The following is a 24,218-nucleotide window of genomic DNA, read 5'->3' as shown; positions in this document are numbered from 1 at the left end:
AAAAGATTACGGGAAGCGAAATGTAGTGTGAGTAGGGCTATGTGAGAGGCGTTCAATTAATTCGAAAGTAAAGTTCTATGTACTGACTTGGCAGAAAATACTAAGAAATTTTTGTCTTATGTCAAAGCGGTAGGTGGATCAAAACAAAATGCCCAGACACTCTGTGAGCAAAGCGGTACAAAAACAGAGGATGACAGACTAAAGGCCGAAATACTAAATGTCTTTTTCCAAAGCTGTTTCACAGTGGAAGACTGCACTTTAGTTCCTTCTCTAGATTATCGCACAGATGACAAAATGGTAGATATCTAAATAGACGACAGAGGGATAGAGAAACAATTAAAGTCTTTAAAAGAGGAAAGGCCACTGGACCTGATGAGATACCAGTTCGATTTTACACAGAGTACGCAAAGGAACTTGCCCCCTTCTTGCAGCGGTGTACCGTAGGCCTCTGGAAGAGCGTAGCGTTCCAAAGGATTGGAAAAGGACTCAGGTCATCCCTGTTTTCAAGAAGGGATGTCGAACAGATGTGCAGAACTATAGACCTATATCTCTAACGTCGATCAGTTGTAGAATTTTGGAACACGTATTATGTTCGAGTATAATGTCTTCTCTGGAGACTAGAAATCTACTCTGTAGGAATCAGCATGTTTTCGAAAAAGAGGGTCGTGTGAAACCCAGCTCGCGCTATTCGTTCACGCGACTCAGAGGGCCATAGACAAGGGTTCACAGGTAGATGCCGTGTTTCTTGACAGAGCGAAACAGGCGGGTTCCTAAGTTGCGAACCATTATTACCTCGGTTGCGGCCGGCTGTGTGGGGCGCTTACACGAAGGAAGGATAGTATTGTGTGCTTCAGCTACCGACCGGACCTGCAGGCGGAAGTCGGACCGTCGCTGTATTGAAGTAGAGTGTCGGCTCCACGCTGTCCTTCCTGGATCGTTGTACGGATACGTCTGGTGAGCTTCCGATTTGATTTATCGGACTGGAGTGAGCCGAGCATCGGTAGTAACCATAGCTATAATTGCCATTTCGTGTTCCAGTAATATAACTGTTTAGTTCGGTAATTTAGTGGTTGTTTGTTCGAGGTTAACGTTCGGTTCATGTCAGACTTCCCGCTACTGATTCTGCTTCCGTCTCTCTGGTTTTTTATTGTCTTGAAGAATGCGGCCTCTATCTTAATAATTAGTAAATCGCAGGCCGTTGCGACCGAGCGGTTCTAGGCGCCTCAATGTGGAACTGCACGACCGCTACGGTCGCAGGTTATAATCCTGCCTCGGGCATGGCTGTGTGTGATGTCCTTAGGTTAGTTAGGTGTAAGTAGTTCTAAGTTCTAGGGGACTGATGACCTCCGATATTAAGTCCCATAGTGCTCAGAGCCATTTGAATAATAAATTTCCATCACTGAGGACTTAATTTTGCGTTTGTAACTACTATCTTATAAGTGTCCGTAACGTTATTCAAAAGGTTATGTTCTATCTGCTGTTAGTCATGGTTTCGTTAGCCAACTGAACGCGCTTGCTTTGAATTTAGTGCTCAGCTCGACGTGACGGTTACCTGTTTACCCCTCGCCCACGTGACACCAGTTCGGTATAATTTATTGCCGGCCGGCGAACTTCCTGCTCGGTAACAGCATTTTCAACTTTGCTTAGATTTTAGCCGCCTTAGAAATTCCATTGGTTTTATTCCATTAACTTACTGAAAAATTATTTTCTTGTTTTTCTTGTTGCGATAATTTTGAGTGTCAGCAGGAGGCGTCCGGTCTCTAGTAAACGCCTGGGCCAATTCGATTCGTATACTAAATTTTGTTCTGCTCTATTACTTAGGCAGCCATTTGGTTTCTTCTCGTGGGACGTGGTTGATAGAGCAGGCACAGAGTCCGAAAGCTGAGCCAAATCCGCGCTCGAGCGAACTGCCAGCCTGGTGCAGGTGATCCTCCAAGATTTAAGGCTTCCGAGCCCACTACGCTTTGTCAAGACAGGGTTCTACAGCAAGTTGATGTATTTATTTGTGTATCAATCATTGCGCGCCTACGGCAGTTCTTCCTTTTTATTATATAAACGGTTGAAATATTAGCCGGCTAACTGGCCATTTGAGTAGCTGCTAGATTCACTCCCTTTTATGTGTTAATACAAGTGTGGCTCTCTCAACTGAATGGTTATAGATCTTATTCCTTGTAAGGTCCAGGTTTTTGATCTGTACGAACACAGGAGGTATAAAATCCTTTAATTTCATCAATTTTATCTTTTTATTTTTTCCTTGCACGCCTCCGCAATACGGAGGTATAATAATTTTCTCATATGCTGGTTATCTGCGGAGTATACTTCCATTTCTGACTGTAAATCTTAAATATCTTTCGAGAAAGAATTTTCAGTTTCTTTTATTGAGCTAACAGAGTTATTAATATTGTATTTAATCTGTCTGGATCTAGTGTAATTTTATCATTGCAAATTGTTGTGTTTCTTAGTAATCATTACCATCGAAGGTGTCTCTCCAGTAGATGTTTAGTCAATCCAACTTAGTTTACTCTGTTGGAATAAAGAGAGACTTCACAACACAAATGACATTCAGTGTCCCTTGGGCCCTGTCCTTCCTACGACAAGCAGCCTTATGCGGGTATTGTGTACCACATTGTGTACCACATCCAGAATTCGGTTCTGAAGAAATCCACGACATGAAGAGTGCAACCGGAATTCCACTGTTAAGTGCTGAGGAGAGAGCACATAGGTGGATCGAGTACACAGAAGGCCTCTGCAAGGGGGGGAGGATATGTGTGATGTGATAGAAGAAGAAACAGGAGTCGATTTAGAAGAGGTAGGGGTCCAGTATTCGAATCGGTGTTTAAGACAGCTTTGGAGGACTTCAGATCAAGTAAGGCAGAAAGGATCGATACCAATCCATCAGAATTTCTAAAATCATTATGGGTCGTGGCAACAAAACGACTATTCACGTTGGCGTGTTGAACGTATTGAGTCTCACAACATACCGTACGACTTTCGTAAAAATATGATCCACATAATTCCGAGGACTGCAAGAGCTGACAAGTGAGATAACTATCGCACAATCAGCTTAATAGCTTATGTATCCACGTTCGTGACAAGAATCATATACAGAAGAATGGAAAAGAAAATTGAGGATGTGTTAGGTGATCAGTTTTCTTTAGGATAGGTAAAGGAACAAGGGAGGCAATTCTGTCGTTGCGGTTAATAATGAAAGCAAGACTAACGAAAAATCAAGACACCTTCATAGAATTTGTCGACCTAGAAACCGAGTTCAACAATGTAAATTGGTGCAAGACGTTGTAAATACTGAGAACAGTAGGTGTAAGGCATAGGGAGAAACGGGTAATATACAATATGTACAAGAAGCAAGAGGGAAAAATAAGAGATGACGACCAAGAACGAAGTGCTCGGATTAAAAAGACTGAAAGGGAGGGCTGTAGTCATTCGCCCCTACTGTTCAGTCTGTTCATCGAAGAAGCAATAATGAAAATAAAAGGAAGATTCAGGAGTGGAATTAAAATTCAAGGCGAAAGGGTATCAATGGCGGCTAACATAGGACAGTTAATTATCGATTCTCTTTCAGGCACTTTTTTCGTACTGACAAATAATATATATTAAATGTTTTTTGAAGCTTTATTATATGCATTAAAATTTTAAAATATGTCTCAATTTAATCGCTTATTAATCAACATTTACCAATAAATTGCAATCTGCCAGGAAGCTTCAATTGCAATGTAATTCAATAGCGTTAATGCCTGTGCTCCATTATATAGGACGTGAATCATAATGAAGTAAAACTCCAAAGAAAGCAGATCTAATTCAATTACACAGGAACACCATTTTTCCAATATTAATTAACAACGTAATAAAGTTTCTCTCAGATATCTGTGTTCCGAGACATCAGTCACATCCGATCAGTACAACAGATCGAACAAGAAGACGGATGATTATAGAAGGATCGTAGATAACAAAAGATTGAGATTTTCGTTTTGTTTTTCCATGGGTGTTGTCAGAGATATAATTTGTTACAGAATACTAAATTATGTAACAAAAACTTTTTATTATTTTATTATCGATGAAGTTCGTTTTATTAATATCACGAGAATGTTCATTTCAATTATATGTGTGTGGATATTACATTGCGTCGCTCCCCAATTGCACGCACTTCGGCGACATTGGCGGTGACGTCGCGTCGCAGGGACTGAGTTGCATCCGCCGCCGAACGGTTTGCGATATTCCTTCCGCCAACTGCCTAGCTCGTATGAAGCAGGCAGCAGTACCTCAGTTTCAAGCCTCCGCCCACGATCTGGTCTTAACGCCTGCCTCATCCCCTGTCAGACGGGCCGCTCGCCAGCTTATTCTCCCTTACTTTGCCTTTCGGGGGCGTCGCACGTCACATGCTGTACTTTCGGATTCGGTACATCAGAAGCTATCGCCGTTAACATGGTAAACACGCTACAGTAGTCTAGGAATGCGGCATACGTCACGACATCGTCGCGACCCTTTTTATGACAGACTCTTGGCCTCGTCACATTACCAGCTCACGAAAACCCCTTTGAGTGGTACCATACATAAGCTAACTTATGTTGAGCTCTGTCTTTTTGTGGTGTGTTAATAAAGTGTCATACGCAACTTGGAAGCTCATCTTTTATTGCGTGCAGCCTCCCAGTCGGCACTCCTAACCTACGTTACGTTTCTGTCACGTGTACATCACATTCTTCTAAAGCTGCTGATGTAGTGCTTACTTCATCGAGGCACTGACACTAAAGAGGAGAGAACCAACATTCTTTAATGTGTCTGTTGTCATCAATGATTCACTGACACTAAAAGTAGACGGGTCTGGAAGCTCTGCTTTTCAATTAACCTTGATGTTAGTGTGCTTCTCTTTATTTGGTATCAAACAGATCTGAACAGCATTTCGTAGATCTACGTCTCTGATAAAGCCGCGGCTATCATTCCCACTCAAAACCGTTTCTATAAAATCCCGCCTGTACGTAAAAGCTAATACGAGTAATGTGCTGGTTACACCAAAGAAAATTCAAGTCGCTAAAATAAAACGTTAATGAAAGAATTCGATCCAAAACAGCAATGAGTATCCAATAACTGTTGCATATAAGGTACTAAGTGACATTAAATTACTTATCCCCAGTACCTAATATTTATCTTTCAAACTGAAGTGACTCTACGATTTTCAATTAAATAATTAAGGGAAGACAAATACTATAGTAAATAAATACATTCGTCTAAATTATGGTCTTGAAAATGCTTTTCTAACGTCACTTTGACTAACTGAATGTCACGGGTCTTTAATGAGGCTGTATTAATAGCGTTATTGTACCTGATGTGTGTTGTGTATATGAGATATGAAAGGGGAAGCGCGGAGATAGCTGTGTCACAATATATCTTACTCTTCCCGAATAATACCAGTAGGAACTTCTTGGCAGATTAAAACTTTGTTCCGGACTGAGACTCAAACTCGGGACCTTCCCTTTTTGCGGGCAAGTGTTCTACCAACAGAGCAATCCAAGCACGAATCACGCCCTCTCCTCACAGCTTTGCTTCTTGCCCGCGAAAGGCAAAGGTCCCGAGTTAGAGTCTCGGTCCGGCACACAGTTTTAATCTACCAGGAGGTTTAATATCAGCGCACACTCCGCTGCAGTGTGGATATCTCAGTTGGGTTTATCTATTCCGACGGACAAATCATCGTCACAAATGTCACTTCCCGTGGCTTCATGAGGGGCTGTGGCGAGTTTTTGATTGAGGACTTTGGCATAGGTTCTGGTGAGAAGGAACTGTTGACCAAAACAGAACGGATGGTCGCACTGTAAATGTTTTTTGTACACTGATTGCCAACGGCTACCACTCAAGCGTTGGTGACCAAACTCACCGTGACAGGGTTGACACTGACGGCAGCAGAACGAAACTTTATCGAAGGTGATAGTATTCCCCAGTTACTGGAATATATTTAACGAAAACATAAAGACTCTAAATGAGGGGAAGTAAGGACAGGACGTCATTAGAAAGTGGGAAACAAACTTAATTTGGCATAGATTATAAATTTTGTCACGTTACTGTCGGTGCTCACTGCCTGACAGGTGGCAGCATTTTGTCATCGATATGTCATTATTAAATGTCGATAAACGGATGAAGGATACGCAGCCCCTTCGCAGACAGTATGAGTAAGTCAGTGAAAGTTTACCGTCACAGCAAATGAAGCGCAGGCTACGGATTGTGCTCTGTCAAAAGCCTGTCCAACTCAGCGTGCTTTTTAAAAAAATAAAATAAAGAAAAGCTTTAACCTGGCTGAAAAAATTAATATTTCGTTTAAAACAAATTTCGCAAAATTGAGGTACATAAAAATTAGCTGCTGGCAAAATAATGTACTTATTTAGTGGACATTTTTGTCGATACAGTCTTTACACACAGTAGCAGAATGTTCAAGGCAACTGTGTTACTTGCAGTTTTTACAAACATACCTGGCTTTCCTGCTCTTACATGTGCAAGTTACACATCGTCCTCATGAACTTTTCCCGTCATAAAGCTGTTCGATTCTATTAGTTACCTTTTTCGCTCAAGGTGATCTTGCAAAGGAAAGTTGCCTCACGAATTGCCTTCTTGTTAGTTGTACTTTCTTGTTAGTGTTGCGACAAAGTGGGTCATTTATCGCAGGTGTTTTCATGATGCTATAAACTACAGCACTGGCCACTTTCTTGTTCTTCTAGCTACATTATGTGTTGCATTCATTCCATCTATTACTTCAACAGCAGCCGACCATTGTGGCCGAGCGGTTCTAGCGCTTCAGACTGGAACCACGCTGCTGCTACGGTCTCACGTTCGAATCCTCCTCAGGCATGGATGTATGTGATGTCCTTAGATTTAGGTTTACGTAGTTCTAGGTCTAGGGGACTGATGACATCAGATGTTAAGTCCCACAGTGCATAGAGTCATTTGAACCATTTTGTCAACATTAATTAATAAAATCGGCAGACGCAGGGATGAATTCCTGACTGGAAATGAAGTACGAATGAAAGTTCCTCTGACCATGTGTCGTTTGTTCCTTAAGTGTTGCATACTGTGTGACTGATGCAGCCTATTGTAAGCGGCAGAATGGTCCGGTATTCATGTCGGGTACAAGTCGAGATGGTGCTTGCGTACGGCCAAGCAGATAGAAACACTACCCTTGATGGGGTTAGAGAATATCCCAATTTATTTAATGATTATAAGGAATCCTCCTCGATTGCTAATAGAAACCGGATGTTGACCTATGTTTCGGCGCGGATAACCACGCCTTCTTTGGAACAAACTATAACTACAAACTGCCTTAAGAGGCATGGCACAACATCCTAATTTCTTTTTTATCAATCCTTGTATTTTCATATATTTATTCATAGTCATTCATCGTAGACAGAAGTAATACCACTATATTTCGTTTCGCCACATAAGAGATTGTTTTGCAATTTTCCTGAGGCCATATACGTAGATGACATCTCTTGTGGGCTTTTACTGTAAGTAAATCCCATGAGAAATGTCTCATAGCCTTCCTCAGAGTAATTACGATGGTAGTCTTCTGTGTTATTAGTTCGTTTTAAGATTCGTAATCTGAAAACTAATAGTCGGCAAAGACTCGGATGTATGAGTTCAGTTGTCCTATTGCCCTATTTACATGGTGTGTATTTACATACGCTTCAGGCTTGTGTCTAAATCCGTAAAACTTCTGGAATCCATCTTTGCGAAACTCTTTATTCCACACTTGTTTGTATTAGTTGGCATGTATTGGCCGAATCGGGACCTTCCACGGAATACTTCTAGTTTTTCATCAACTGTCAATGCATTCAGGAACTGTATTAGCCTTCTTGAAGGTTTCGACACCCCCAGACTGAAAAATAGTCTTGCCGCCACTATATAATCTGTTTTCCATTTCCAACATCTTGTTTCATTTTCGTCGAATCTGAGGAGCGAAATTGTAACCGACATCTGTTCATGCCCTTGATGAGACAAAATATTTCAACCCTTGTGTAATGTATTCGCTACAAATCTTGTAGACTTCTCGATGGGCACACATCACACCAGCGTAGTACATTAATCCCAATGAAGCCTACATTTCATATATCTTAGTGCTTTAGCCATCTCTCTGCCTAGAAGAGATGCCCCAAAAATTTGCAATGTACCTCTTAGTACTGTTCACGACTAAAGATAAAAACAGCTTCTGGCAACATTGAGGTGTAGTACTTTTGCAACTCTTTTCACACAGGGTAAATGAGTTACGATGTACTGAGAACATGTGTTCGATTTCTTTGGCGGAGGACGTGACATCCATAATGTCCCCCTTTCCGACAAACACTTCATTTAATTATTTTGTATCATAGGTCTTGTGACTGTTTTGATGCGGCACGCCACGAATTTCTGTGCCGTGTCAAATCACAGTAGCACTTGCAACCTACGTCCTCAATTCTCTACTGCATGTGTTCTAATCTCCGTCTGCCTGTAAAACATCAGATGTCCTACCATCCTGTTCCTTCCCTATGTCAGTGTTTTCCACATATTCATTTCCTCTCTGATTTTGCGCATAAACACCTCATTCCTTATCAATTCACCTGCTTTGCAACATTCGTCTGTAGCAGCGCATCTCAGATGCTTAGAATCTCTTCTGTTCCGGTTTCTCCAAGATCCATGTTTCACTGCCATACAATGCTGTGCTGCAAAACGTATATGCTCCGAAATTTCTTCCTCAGATTAACGCCGATACTTGATATTAGTATACTTGCTTTGGCCAGGAATACCCTTTCTTGCCATTACTTGACTGCTTTTAATGCCCTCTTTGCGCCGTCCGTCCCTGGATTTTTTTACTGTCTAGGCGGCAAAATTCCTTAACTTCATGTACTTCGTAACCATCAAACCTGATTTTAATTTTCTCGCTGTTCTAATTTCTGCAACTTCTCAATACTTTCATGATTCTTCGATTTACTTTCAGTACATATTCCTTGTTCATTCTGTCCATTCCATTCAGCAGATCATGTAATTCTTCGTCACTTTAACTTATGGTAGCAATGTCATCAGCGAATGATACCACTGAAAAATCGTAGTAGCAGTTGAACAGATATAAATGTTGTAGGTTATTATTGCAATAATAATTGCGTATTGATAACCCACTCTGCGGTAATAAATTCCACTTAGATTTTGCATAATATCTAAATATAGTGAACGTATGTCAATTCCAACACCACCTTACGTGATACCAATTATTATATCCTGATGTATGAAGCCCTGTATTTCGTAAAAATATTTATGAAATATTTTGGCAGGAAAACATACATTAGTATTGTGTGCGTGTGGTATTGTGTGACAAGACTATTCATTTCGCTTAGAGAAAAGTGTTACCACCTCGATTAACAATATCTGTAAATTCGATAGACGATCTGCATTTAGTAATGAAACTATTATGCTACAGTACTAAAGATTGTTAAAAACGATTACTGTTATATAGCTGAGATTACTTTCCATACATTTAACATGTTAGCTCGTTATACATGGTGTTACAAAAAGGTCCGGCTATACTTTCAGGAAACATTCCTCACACACAAATAAAGAAAAGATGTTATATTGACATGTGTCCGGAAACGCTTAATTTCCATGTTAAATCTCATTTTAGTTTCGTCAGTATGTACTGTACTTCCTCGATTTACCACCAGTTGGCCCAATTGAAGGAAGGTAATGTTGACTTCGGTGCTTCTGTTGACATGCGACTCATTGCTCTCAGTACTAGCATCAAGCACATCAGTACGTAGCATCAACAGGTTACTGTTCATCAAGAACGTGGTTTGCGAGTCAGTGCAATGTTTACAAATGAGGAATTGGCAGATGCCCATTTGGTGTATGGATTAGCAAGGGGCAATAGCCGTGTCCCGACAGGAAGACGTTAGAAGCAATTGATTGGCGTCTTAGGGAGCAAAGAACATTCCAGCCTATAACTCGCTACTGGGGAAGACCTAGAACGAAGAGGACACCTGCAATGGACGAGGCGACTCTTCGTGCAGTTGACGATAACCCTAATGTCAGCGTCAGAGAAGTTGCTGCTGTACAATGTAACGTTGACCACGTCACTGTATGGAGAGTGCTACGGGAGAACCAGTTGTTTCCATACCATGTACAGCGTGTGCAGGCACTATCAGCAGCTGATTGGCCTCTACCGGTACACTTCTGCGAATGGTTCATCCAACAATGTGTCAATCCTCATTTCAGTTCAGATATTCTCTTTACGGATGAGGCTCCATTCCAACGTGATCAAATTGTAAATGTTCACAATGAACATGTGTGGGCTGACGAGATTGCGCGCGCAATTGTGCAATCATGTCATCAACACAGATTTTCTGTGAACGTTTGGACAGGCATTGTTGGTGATGTCTTGATTGGGTTCCACGTTCTTCCACCTACTCTCAATGGAGCACGTTATCACGATTTCATATGGGATACTCTACCTGTGCTGCTAGAACATGTGCCTTTACAAGTACGACACAACATGCTCTACGACACGGGAAAGCATGTACCCGTAGTGGCTCTTGCTAGCGGTCGACGTGTGAACAGTCGCGTCATGTTTTGTCTGCTGTAAACTTCCGTAATACGTGGTGTATTAGCAGCGCTCTATATACGTAAATGGCACAGGAGAAAAGGCGCCTGCTGCTCTGGAACCGTCTACGAGCTGGTTGCTGTCGCCGAGACGGACGCGGAAGGGTTAGGCATGAAAGCAAGTATATGGATTTGAGAGTAGCAAAACTTAGAGTTCTACATCTACATCTACATCTACATGGATACTCCGAGAATAACTTTAAAGCTCCTGGCAGAGGGTTCATCGAACCACCTATATAATTCTCTATTATTCCAATCTCGTATAGTGCACGCGAAGAATGAATACCTATATCTTTCCGTACGAGCTCTGATTTTCCTTATTTTCCACGTTAATACACCATTTTTCTTGTTAGGGTATCTTCTAGTTGGCAGATGGTACATTTACTTTAGAGACGGTTCCTAGATGAACAGTTAAGGTAAAAATAACTAAAATCTTTAATTTCTTCACCACCTATACCTTTTACTGTTGAATTATCAAAATAATGATTTTCATGGATTGCAATATTTTCGAATGCTCCTCATGTGAAATTTGTTTTAAATGTTTCTTATAATATTAAGGCGAAATATATTTTCCACACATATAGAATTTTGATACACCTATTTTGTGATAATGTTTATCACATTGCTTACAGATATGTGAATGTTTATCCATGTTGTACATGTGTGAATAAAAATTATGAATTATCTTCACTTCTTTGCATTTTTTTCACTTACTTGTCAGTTCCATTTAATGTGAAAATTTTTCATTAATTCAACTGAAATTATGGTTTAATAAACAAAATGAAAACTCCAAAGTTGTTAATATAGTAAATAAAAATCCAAAAAGATATAGATTTAAAACCATCATTACATGATTGAAGAAGGAAAAATTAGAGAGCACTTTGAGAAAGAAATAGAAGTAATTCAAAATGGATATATAACGATTACTCACAAAGATTTATGTGAAATGAGGTAAGAAACATATTGAAAATTGAACCAAAGAGCAGTCCAATTATTTTCATGATAGTAAAACAGTTTATGATGTAGTAGGCTCCTTTTAACTGGATCAAAAATATTGTTCATGCAAAAATGTATAAGATTTGGAATAAGGAATTAATTTGTATAGCCAACCAACTGAGTTCTTTTTCTAATCTCAATAAAAATTTTTCCTTAATACATTAATCCATCTGATTGTTGCTATGGCCTAGAGAGTTGAATAGAAAAAGAATTTACACTGTTCATTTATTTTACTGTCACTAGTAATTTTACTGTGTATCTTTATTTCATTTATGAGTTTGCTGTACAATACACATTCATGAAAAAGAAATTGCGATCTGTAATGACATACTACTGAAACCTGGCTAAATATATGTATATAATGTATTTCTTATTCTATATAAGTGGACCTGATTCCAGCCCCAGCTGAAGCAGTCTTTAGACAGCATTCAAATACATCTAATACTGCTTGCAATTCAGAAAATCTATGATGAAAATATTAGAATTTTTAACCACAACAATTATCAGCTGTATTTGGAAGTTGATTTATAGTCATTTGACTCTATTGTTGATTAGAAATGATATTTTAACTTTTCTAAATTAAATTCCAGTCAGGCGAAATTAACACATGATAAAGAGACCATGTTAAAATTCTTAAAGGTAACGAGAAACCTTATGGAGAAACACAACAGAATAATCTACTTGCTTTAGGGTAAGAATACTTTCGAAATGGAATCGAATAGTTCTACAAAAGCAATGCGTTTTGCTAATTGTTGAAAATTTAAAACATTTATTAATTACAGTCAGTACAAAATAAGAAAAAATGTTTCAATTATTACATTGTTTTAGAAAAACACTAATCAACTTATTCAATTATATAGCTTGAAAATTTGAATGAATTAATATATGTTACACTCCCCAACCATGTCATTCATACCTAATCTAGTTTCTAATTCTATCTTTCCATACAGTACTCCCTAGCTGGAGTTGTTACTAATTTTTCCCCTAATGAAGCATCACTTTCATGCATTCTTTCTTTCGCAGCGAACTGAAGTTATTTATCTGCTAGATGTCATTTTCTAAATCTCTATTATTTCTGTGTGCAATATCATGTTCTCTATATTCTTTGTCAACTGGATCACCCTGTAATTCTTTCTTCTAGTTTAGTAAATGGTTTGCATTATCAATATACTGTTAGATGTTTTGCTAAATCAATTAAAGAACTACTTACTAATTCTTCACCATGTTTTGCAATTTTACAAAATTTACATGGAATATCCCTTAAAATTATGCTCAAATGTCGAATTCCCTTTGGATTGTTGATCGTGAAATCACTAAATTTATTTGTCAATGTTTGCATTATTTCAACTTTTTCATTGTGACAATTTTTACTTCCTGCTAATTCTTCACTATGAATTACTGTTAATCTATGGGCCAATGAATCAATCAATCAATCATCCCAAGATACTCAAATGGTTTTTGTGAAAATTACTATTACTAAGTCTGCACCGACTTTTTCTTCACGAATTTGGACTTCCTTGTCTCAATGCTGGAAAAGTCGTAAAAAATTTATTTCAATAAATGTTGGTGTTTATGTCCGTTACACTATTTCATTTTGTTTGGATTGTTATCAGAATAGATATCTCCTAAATATTGTAGTATATCTGCATAATTTGATAAATGAGAAGCAATATATAGTGTATTTATGTCTGCTAGAGTTAACTGTATTTTAGTTAAGGGATTCATTAATCCACCTATGCCTTCATATGTCTTATCACAAATAGTTAATTCGTCTACAACAAATTGTACTGGTAATTTACCAACAAATTTAAATGAGTCTACAGGTCTTAAACCAAAATGTTTGTCTTCATTGTAATATATTTCTTCTAATATTCTTTCACATACATTCATTTTTAACATTTTTATCCTTTTTTTCTCTCCTCTGCGTTCTTACTCAATAACATTTGTATTTCTGATTCACTAAAAGTATAGTCATACTGTGGACTTTCATATAGTTTAATTTGTGGCATATCATCAAATTCTTCTAATTGATAATGAGATTAACGACTGATTAGTTTTTCAATTTTCTAGTTTCTTTAATCACTTTTAACACATTTTTACCTAATCCTTCGATTCCTTGTTTTTGTTTATCGATTGCCTTATTTAAATTTTTCATATTTTGTTTGTAGTTGTTCTTACCAGTTTTTAAATACGTCTTTTAATTGTTCTTTTACTTTTCTATTTCGCCTAGCTTTTTAACAACTTCATCATCATATTTTGCAAACATTTAGAGATGAAAAACATTAACCAAACACTTTTAATGTATATGTTTACGTTGTTATGAAATTACTTATTTTGTTTCTGAAATTACGTCCACTAATTTTTCTTGTCATATCTATTCTTATAAAACCAAAGTTAACTTTATTCTGACATTTACTACACATTTCTTAAAAATTTATCAAACTTTAAATATCCACCGACAAATTTATGATAAACATGATTTAAATCTCATCAAGAAGTATTTAAAAAATTAAAGTTATCTCTTACCAATATTTTGGTATTTTTGAATAAGTTTGGGCTAATAAAAACAATGTATTCCTTCCTTATGTTTCTCCCTTGTAAAACATTCGCTAACTATATCCTGATTTTCAAGATTAAAGTGATCAAATACTACTATATAATTATCTAGACATTGATCCAATGAAATAATTTCTTTGTTGTTTGCAATAAAAGTAGGACCATTTTGTTATATTTCTCTTCAATTTTTTCATTTCTCTTACAAATTATTAATATTTGGGTTGATCTAAGCTTTTTGAATAAACATACACATGAATAATTTTATTCCAGTTCTTGCATACTTGAGCTATAACATAACTGTCGATCAAATTTTGCAAATTCATCCTGCTGGCAATTCTTCTTTGGATTTCTTCAGATTATTCGTAACAGACGCATTACTGCACTTTGCAGTTGACGAAACGAACGACAACGTATTCAACATATTGCTGAGCGAAAATACACAAGAGGGATCTAGGATCTGTAAATGGAAACCACTAAGTATAGGCGAATTACTAGTTTCCCTGGGTTTTTCATTACGTATGTGTCAGTTAAATTTCCGCGATTACAAAACTAATGAAAGAAAGAACCGCTCTCTGGGAATAGAGAAATAGCGAAGAGTATAAGCAGTGACCGGTATTTGCTCAAATTACACTCTCTCCATTTTCCAAAAAATCCACTTCCAGGATACCTGAACCAGACGATCATTTATATAAGATATGACGTATATTGGGTAATTTTAAACGAGAATGTCTAAAGTGTATTACCTGGGAAGAAATTTCTCTATAGATGAATCAATGATTCTTTGGAGAGGAAGATTGTCATTTAGACAATACATAAAGGGCAAACGTAATAAATATGGTATTAAGATGTACATGCTCAACAATACAGACGGTTTCATAAATAAGTGCACTGTGTACACGGAAAGTAGTGGAGATATGGGGGGAAAGGTCACGTTGTAAAGGTCGTTTTGCATTTGATGGCAGAAAAGCTGCATGTTGGTCATCACATTTACTTTGACAATTATTATGTTTTTCTGTAGGTACAACTGTGTTTAACCTAAAAACACTTTCCTCAGGTACTCTGAAAATAAATATGAAATACACCCTAAAGAACTTAGGAGAGGAGAGACAATTGCGCGTTATTCTAATGGAGTTATGAGTGGAAAACGGAATGATCGATGAGAGGTTTCCCACGTTTACACAGAACATCTAAATGTTATGGAGCAAGTGACGAGTACGCGCCAGCAAATAGTCACGAAAACCTTAGCCTGTTATTAGGTAGAATGCATGTATGTCTGGGACTGATAAACAAGATCGGATGTTATAGTATAATTTGTGCGAACGAAAGGTTATCCGCTGGCCAAAAAAACTATTCTTTCGTGTCACTGACATGCTAATTTTCAATTCTCTATATCTGTACAACAAATACAGGAAATAAAATGACGTTGTACGATTACAGAATGAACATTGTAAAGGGTTTCCTTCCACCAATGGACGAGACACGAAATGTGAGGAAAAAAAGAGCACGAACAAACACCCGTTGGGCAAAAGTGGGAAGAAGCAAGTTATGAGGAAGCGGTGTACGAAGTGCACGGAACAAGGCAAGCGCACTGATACACCACGCGGGTTTACAACCAGCCCAGACAAGCCTGGATGCTGCTGGAACTGCTGTATAATTTCCCATAAGTAGCAAAAACGTGATAATATCGGGGAAATTCCGATTATCAAAGACAACTCGTTTTATTTCTTTCGATATTGCATGGTTTCTTTTTATGACGTGAAAGGTTAGACCTTTTTATCAGCAGTACGCAGAAAATGAGGTTTTCTTTTGTGGTAAGTCGACTTATTTCTTATTGCGTTGTGAAGTGTTTACTTCAGTTTCTTGCGAAAGAATTTGTTGTGCTAAATTTGTTTTAATAGCACCGCAATTGAAGTAATGGGGTACACCAGAAAAGCCGGCAAGTAGGATGTGTTTCGTTTACAAATTTCTAAATATCCGGGCGTCCTCTAGGCGTCTGCAGTAAAAGTAGACGGCTAATTCTTCCATACCACGAGCAAACATGCTATTAAATTGACGACCTCTATCAATCTTAAAAATGCGCATTTGAAGTAAATATAATTTCAAATTAATCGAGTTTCCTTTTCCCTCTTTTTCCTTGTTAATAATTTGCGTTTTGGAATCGAAATTTTTCCTGAATGCGGTGGATCTGTTGCTTGTTTGAATCGTATTTTTTGTGACATTAACAACAAATCACGAACATTTGATTGATGCCTGTTACCCCTATAGGTGTCAAACAGCAAACAGACTTTAAAACATGACCACAATGCTGTCGGAGCTTAGTTCAAGTAATGCATCTAAGGTGTCATCATTAAGCCAGTGTAGAACATGATCCCACAGATCTTACAAGGTCTTGGCGTCAGCCTGTAGCTCAGGTGTGCTTAGGAGTGCCGGCTCTGAGCGGTATCTGCCGTTTCAGAGTGTTACCGGCCCGCACTCAAGCGTTAGCGGCCCGCACTCACACGTTGCCGGGCCGCGCTGGAGAGTTGCGCGCCTGCACCGATGACGCAGAGAAAGTGTTAAGGCAAGTTTTAAGTTGGCTGACGGAGTGTTTGCTAAACATCCATATCATTTTCATCGAGAAACTAATATTATTCCAGAATGAAACTTTCACTCTGCTGTGGAGTGTGTGCTGATATGAAAATTCCTGGCAGATGCAAACTGTGTGCCAGACAGAGACTCGAACTTAGGACCTTCCCTTTCATAGGCAAGTGGTCTGCCAACTGAGCTACAGAAGCACAAGTCATGACCTGCACACACAGCTTTAATTCCAGCAGTACCTCGTCTCCTACATTCCAAACTCCACAGTAGCTCTTCTGCAGACCTTGCAGAACTAGCATCCCATGAATGGCAAAGGTGCTCATTTTAAGTCACGGTACAGCACAGAGTTTTAATCTGCCAAGAAATTTCAACTAATATTATTGCTTAATTGAAGCCTAATGCAGAATTTGGTGGACAAATAGTGTATGAACATTATCCTTTATAAATTCCATATTATGGACCTATTCAACAATTATGACTTAAAATAACTGATGAAAATGGTAATTTCATTTACTTTAAATGTACTTATGATACAGTAATTTTAGAATTGTCTTAGTCACAAACTAAGTCTTAGATGAAAGTAGATATTTGCTGACGCCAAAGTCTGCTTTTGCTGATTATAATAAAGTTTTTCCTTACTAAATCATTTACAAAATCGAGACGTACCAGTTTTCCCAATTCCAAGTGAACGAGAAGACTAAAAATAGTCAAAATCTCCCCAACAAAAACACAGAGAATAATATAAATATTGGAGATGTCTTGTTTCATTCAAACCATACTCAGTTGTACATGAGTTTTAGTATTATCAGAGTTGATGGTACTGGTTTTCCATGACATGATGAAAAATCCATTAAAAATTAATTGATAACATTGTGGCAAATTGTTTGAAGTTATCACTATAAAGAAACAGAACAATCTTTTGTCTAGAATAGAACACCCGTTTTTTTTCATCCGTCCTTACGAGATTTACTTTGACAATAGCTTTGATTTAACCATGGAAGGTCATTTTCTCAACAATGGTACGATAAAATGTAAGGAAAATGAGATACGTTTACCACGAGATTTGTTTAGTTGATTTTTCAGAGATTACAAAAAAGTTATGTGGGTAGGGGTTAAACAGTAATTTTACTTGTAGTTCAATTGCTGGAAATGCTTTCCTTAGATGAACTGATAAAAACGAAACTGCAATTGAAATAAAAGATACACTCCCTGAAGAAAGTAAAATTATAATACAATCTACACAAATTATTGTTCCTATAGTAAAATATAAAACAGGATCTTCACTAGAGCTAGAGGAAGAGAGACAAATAATCCTGAAATTCCAGTTCCTTTCTTTCAAACACGGAGAGTTTAAATAGTCAGATTAGAAGGAAAAAGAAATTCTGAAATACATATTACTAATTAGTACAATCCTACAGAATTTGATATTCCTAACTTTATTTTTGTTGTTTCCAAGTATAATTGAAAAAATTTTCAATGAGTTCACTGTTCCTTATTCGATGATGTTAAATTATAAAATATTAATGTGAAAAATAGAGGAAATTAAGTTTTTACTCAAGATGATGTGAATGTAAATCCCTCCAGTTTTATTGAAAACCATCCTAATTTTGCTAGAGATTTTCTAGAAGAATGAATGTGTTAGCCACAAAAAAAACTACAATGAAATTACTTCTGCTTTTACTCCTGAATTACTGAAAGAGGCAATTGCCTACATAGTATTGTATAGTAACAAAAATTGAACATATGATGTTTAATATAGATTTCTGGGAGAAAATTTTTTATATTTTATTTTTATTCTATGTAAATGGACACTCTACTGAAGAAGCTTAATAATGCAGCAATTCAAATTTCTTTAAAAAGATTAGTGAGCTAGAAGTAAATGAATTGTTTTACTTTACAGGATGTGATTATTAAAAAAACTAGATGTAGAGAGAAAATTAGTACAGTGCTTGATAATAAATCAAAAATTATTTTGCCAGACAGGATTAATGAAAGAAGAAATAGGACTTACAAAATTTTTTGAAGATGGGAATATTACACTAAAGTGTAACAAAATGAATAGAATTTAAAATAATAATAACAAATCCCCTAATCTGTGGTTCATTGTGAGAATATATTTTTATTGATTTAAATTTGTATATTTTGTTTTTGTGGTTAGGTGAGTTTCATGATTAACCTTTTGGTGGGTGCGCCTGTGGCATTTAGCTGCAAAATTTAGTTTTCTGTTAGTAGAGCCAATATCGTTACAGTGGCATTGAAGTCCAGACATATATTTGTTATTCTCAGTAGATGTCATCACTTACTACGTTTGCACAATTCATGCTTTCAGCAGTTTGGTCACTACTGTTAGAAACGTGGGTGCGGCATTTGCAGTCTGTTTGCTTCTATGAGCCTTAAGATGTAAGTATATTCAATACCTGTGTTCTTATTTCGCTTCTGGGGAATCTTTCTTTTATGTTAGGATATTGTAATGCAGTATAAAGAAATTATTTGTCACTCTTTTTCTTTGATATCAGTGTAATGTAATAGAATGAATATTTTTCCCATAAAAAAGAAACACATTAATGCATTCGCTCAGCATAAAAGAGAAATAACTAATGTTGGAATACTATGAACAATGTAATATGTTGACATCTTGGATATTCGGGAATCCAGCCGGATGTTCGCGTCGTTCTCGCACGATATTTCAACAGCGTGCCTCGCTGTCTTCTTCAGGTGCTACCTGAGACTGGTCCTTGGGTCGATCGAGTCCAGTATTTATGCCTGGGAGGATCTGGGCGTTCCCTAATCGGTCCGCGCCGAGTCGAGTGTTCCATCTGTGGTCCGCGCCCGCCAGACTCGGCTTCAACGGACCCCTCCAGTCGCGGATGTTCCGACTGCCGTCGGCGCCGGTTTTGGCCGTCCTCAACGGTTGTGGTTGTCATTTGAGGTGTGTCAGACCAGATCTGAGATGTTAGGTACTCTATCTCATGACTGTTACTACGGTTTCCACTTCTGTTGCGTGCTGGGCGCTCCCTAATCGGTCCGCGCCGCGTCGTCTGTTCCATCTGAGGTCCGCGCCCGCCAGACGCGGCTACATTGTCCCTGTCTGGTGGCCGGTGTTCCCTCCGCCGTCCGCGCCCGGCCTGGCCGTCTTCTGAAGTCGAGTTCATGACCTGGGGTGTGTCAGATCTGGTCTCTAATGTCCAACACCTTGTCTCACGGCTGTTCCCTCGGTCTCCACTTACATTTCTTGCTGAATCCTGGATTGTCCTGGGTTGAGTTTTCACAAGCTCAAGCGCAGGATTCCAGGCAGTCCTGATTTGGTATCCCGAGTCACGGTTGATTAGATTGTCTGCGACCTTAATCTCAATTGCTACTTTAATGACACTGTCCCAATATCTTGAGGTCTGTGTCACAATCTTGTTGTCATTGTAATCCATTGAATGACCAAGTTCCAGACAATGCTCTGCTATGGCTGATTTAGTTGCCTGCCTGAGTCTGGTATGTCTCTGGTGTTCTTTACACCTGATGTTCACAGTTCTGGTGGTCTGGCCAATGTATGACATCCCACACTGGCATGGTATGTTGTAAATACCTGGCTTGCGTAGCCCCAGGTCATCTTTTACAGTTCCCAGCATAGCCCCAATTTTTGTGGGTGGGCAAAATATGCTCCTGATGTCATATTTCTGGAGAATCCTGCTGATCGTGGTAGAGATAGGTCCGGCATATGGCAAGTATGCCATCTTCTTTGCCTCGCCACAAAAATTGGGGCTATGCTGGGAACTGTAAAAGATGACCTGGGGCTACGCAAGCCAGGTATTTACAACATACCATGCCAGTGTGGGATGTCATACATTGGCCAGACCACCAGAACTGTGGACATCAGGTGTAAAGAACACCAGAGACATACCAGACTCAGGCAGGCAACTAAATCAGCCATAGCAGAGCATTGTCTGGAACTTGGTCATTCAATGGATTACAATGACACCAAGATTGTGACACAGACCTCAAGATATTGGGACAGTGTCATTAAAGAAGCAATTGAGATTAAGGTCACAGACAATCTAATCAACCGTGACTCGGGATACCAAATCAGGACTGCCTGGAATCCTGCGCTTGAGCTTGTGAAAACTCAACCCAGGACACTCCAGGATTCAGCAAGAAATGTAAGTGGAGACCGAGGGAACAGCCGTGAGACAAGGTGTTGGACATTAGAGACCAGATCTGACACACCCCAGGTCATGAACTCGACTTCAGAAGACGGCCAGGCCGGGCGCGGACGGCGGAGGGAACACCGGCCACCAGACAGGGACAATGTAGCCGCCTCTGGCGGGCGCGGACCTCAGATGGAACAGACGACGCGGCGCGGACCGATTAGGGAGCGCCCAGATCCTCCCAGGCATAAATACTGGACTCGATCGACCCAAGGACCAGTCTCAGGTAGCACCTGAAGAAGACAGCGAGGCACGCTGTTGAAATATCGTGCGAGAACGACGCGAACATCCGGCTGGATTCCCGAATATCCAAGATGTCAACAGATCGCCGGGAAAGCATGAAGAATTACATGTAATATGTTGTTTAATTTAGCTCGATGTGTATCAGCACTCAGTAAACTAGCTCAATTCTCAGGTTAGTTACATAATCATCGATATTTAATTGTCCTTTTGCAATATGTAACTTAATATCGTGGTTTCATCGCGATTCCCCAATGTAAGGTAACAATAGTAGCATCTACAAATGAAGTCCTACAATGGAACTGGAATCCTTTGACCAGACCTTTTCTTCCTGGGATTTTATCTCGTTATATAAAGAAAATCTGTAAGTAAAATTGTTAAATTATTAGTAGCTGCTCCGGTCTCGTGGGATCTGAAAAAAGGTTAACTGTCCTAACTGACAGAACATTTCGTAGATGAGCTAAAAGAAATACACTCCTGGAAATTGAAATAAGAACACCGTGAATTCATTGTCCCAGGAAGGGGAAACTTTATTGACACATTCCTGGGGTCAGATACATCACATGACCACACTGATAGAACCACAGGCACATAGACACAGGCAACAGAGCATGCACAATGTCGGCACTAATACAGTGTATATCCACCTTTCGCCGCAATGCAGGCTGCTATTCTCCCATGGAGACGATCGTAGAGATGCTGGATGTAGTCCTGTGGAACAGCTTGCCATGCCATTTCCACCTGGCGCCTCAGTTGGACCAGCGTTCGTGCTGGACGTGCACACCGCGTGAAACGACGCTTCATCCATTCCCAAACATGCTCAATGGGGGACATGTCCGGAGATCTTGCTGGCCAGGGTAGTTGACTTACACCTTCTAGAGCACGTTGGGTGGCACGGGATACATGCGGACGTGCATTGTCCTGTTGGAACAGCAAGTTCCCTTGCCAGTCTAGGAATGGTAGAACGATGGGATCGATGACGGTTTGGATGTACCGTGCACTATTCAGTGTCCCCTCGACGATCACCAGAGGTGTACGGCCAATGTAGGAGATCGCTCCCCAAACCATAATGCCGGGTGTTGGCCCTGTGTGTCTCGGTCGTATGCAGTCCTGATTGTAGCGCTCACCTGCACGGCGCCAAACACATATGCGACCATCATTGGCACCAAGGCAGAAGCGACTCTCATCGCTGAAGACGTCATGTCTCCATTCGTCGCTCCATTCACCCCTGTCGCGGCACCACTGGAGGCGGGCTGCACGATGTTGGGGCGTGAGCGGAAGACGGCCTAACAGTGTGCGGGACCGTAGCCCAGCTTCATGGAGACGGTTGCGAATGGTCCTCGCCGACACCCCAGGAGCAACAGTGTCCCTAATTTGCTGGGAAGTGGCGATGCGGTCCCCTACGGCAGTGCGTAGGATCCTACGGTCTTGGTGTGCATCCGTGCATCGCTGCGGTCCGGCCCAGGTCGACGGGCACGTGCACCTTCCGCCGACCACTGGCGACAACATCGATGTACTGTGGAGACCTCACGCCCCACGTGTTCAGCAATTCGGCGGTACGTCCACCCGACCTTCCGCATGCCCACTATACGCCCTCGCTCAAAGTCCGTCAACTGCACATACGGTTCACGTCCACGCTGTCGCGGCATGCTACCAGTGTTAAAGGCTGGGATGGAGCTCCGTATGCCACGGCAAACTGGATGACACTGACGGCGGCGGTGCACAAATGCTGCGCAGCTAGCGCCATTCGACGGCCAACACAGCGGTTCCTGGTGTGTCCGCTGTGCCGTGCGTGTGATCATTCCTTGTACAGCCCTCTCGCAGTGTCCGGAGCAAGTATGGTGGGTCTGACACACCGGTGTCAATGTGTTCTTTTTTCCATTTCCAGGAGTGTATGTTAAAGATTTTTCTATGATGGCGCCTAGCAATGATAATTCTTTGTTAAGCACCATATCTGCTGAAGACAATCCAGGTATCAGAGTACCAATTGATTGATCGCATACACAAATTCTTATGACATAATAACTATTATATTTTTCGGGTTTTACGTACAACTAACATTATCAGCTGGTACAGCAATATGAGCTTTACAAATGAACGTCCTCTTGGGTCCGAATCCAAGCAGAAAAGATATGTGAATGACAAATACCTCAAGTATTCCTTGGAAATAAAACCCGGGACAACCAGCACTGACTATCCTGTTTTCAAGACTATATTTGTATGGTCTCGTCTGGTCCTAAAAAGAACAAAGTTGTCGTTTTTTATCGACAATGCACAGCACTAATGAAATAGATCAAGAGACTAAGAAATCGAGAGTGAATCTGAATTACAATGCTACCAAAGGAGGAGTAGAAATTGTAGATTAAATGGACTCATCCTACAGTACCTCCAGATAGCCACTTGCACTTCTACGTCTGTAGGATAAATGCAAACATTATTTCCAAATTCAACAATAATGATAATAAAGAAAAGAGACGAATTTCTTTGAGATAACTTGCTCTGGACATAATGGAAGAACATTCAAATCAACGAGCGCAACTTGAGACACTTCTAAAGGATATCCACACCTTCTTGACCAAGTACAGGCACGAAGAATAGAAGACCAAGGAGCCCACAAAACGTGGAATTTGTTACATATGTGGCCGGCATAAAGCAACAGAACCAAAAGAGTGAGTATGATATGCAAGAAAAATTTATGCAGGGAACCTAGTGTCATAGTAATAAAATGTTAGCAAGCTGCAGATGGAAGTTGATTAATTTATTCACAATCATAGACAGAAGTGGTACTTTAAGAATGCTCCATTTCATAATGTGTTCCCTTTATACTTCATTTACACGTGAATCAGTGCAATTAAGTGCTATAATTAAAAGAACAATTAAGGCAATAAAGAATATTGGCTTGTTATAAATTACAATAACAATAATAGATAATTTTGAAGGGAACAAACAAATAAGAGATTGTTTTTATAGAACCATGTAATGTTATGCATTCTCGAATGAAATATAAATGGCGACTATCTGAAGATTGTTTTC

This window comes from Schistocerca gregaria, chromosome 3, assembly GCF_023897955.1.
Source record: "Schistocerca gregaria isolate iqSchGreg1 chromosome 3, iqSchGreg1.2, whole genome shotgun sequence".
Classification (NCBI taxonomy): Eukaryota; Metazoa; Arthropoda; class Insecta; order Orthoptera; family Acrididae; genus Schistocerca; species Schistocerca gregaria.
The sequence above is the reverse complement of the archived record's forward strand: the minus strand, read 5'-3'. Positions refer to the sequence as shown.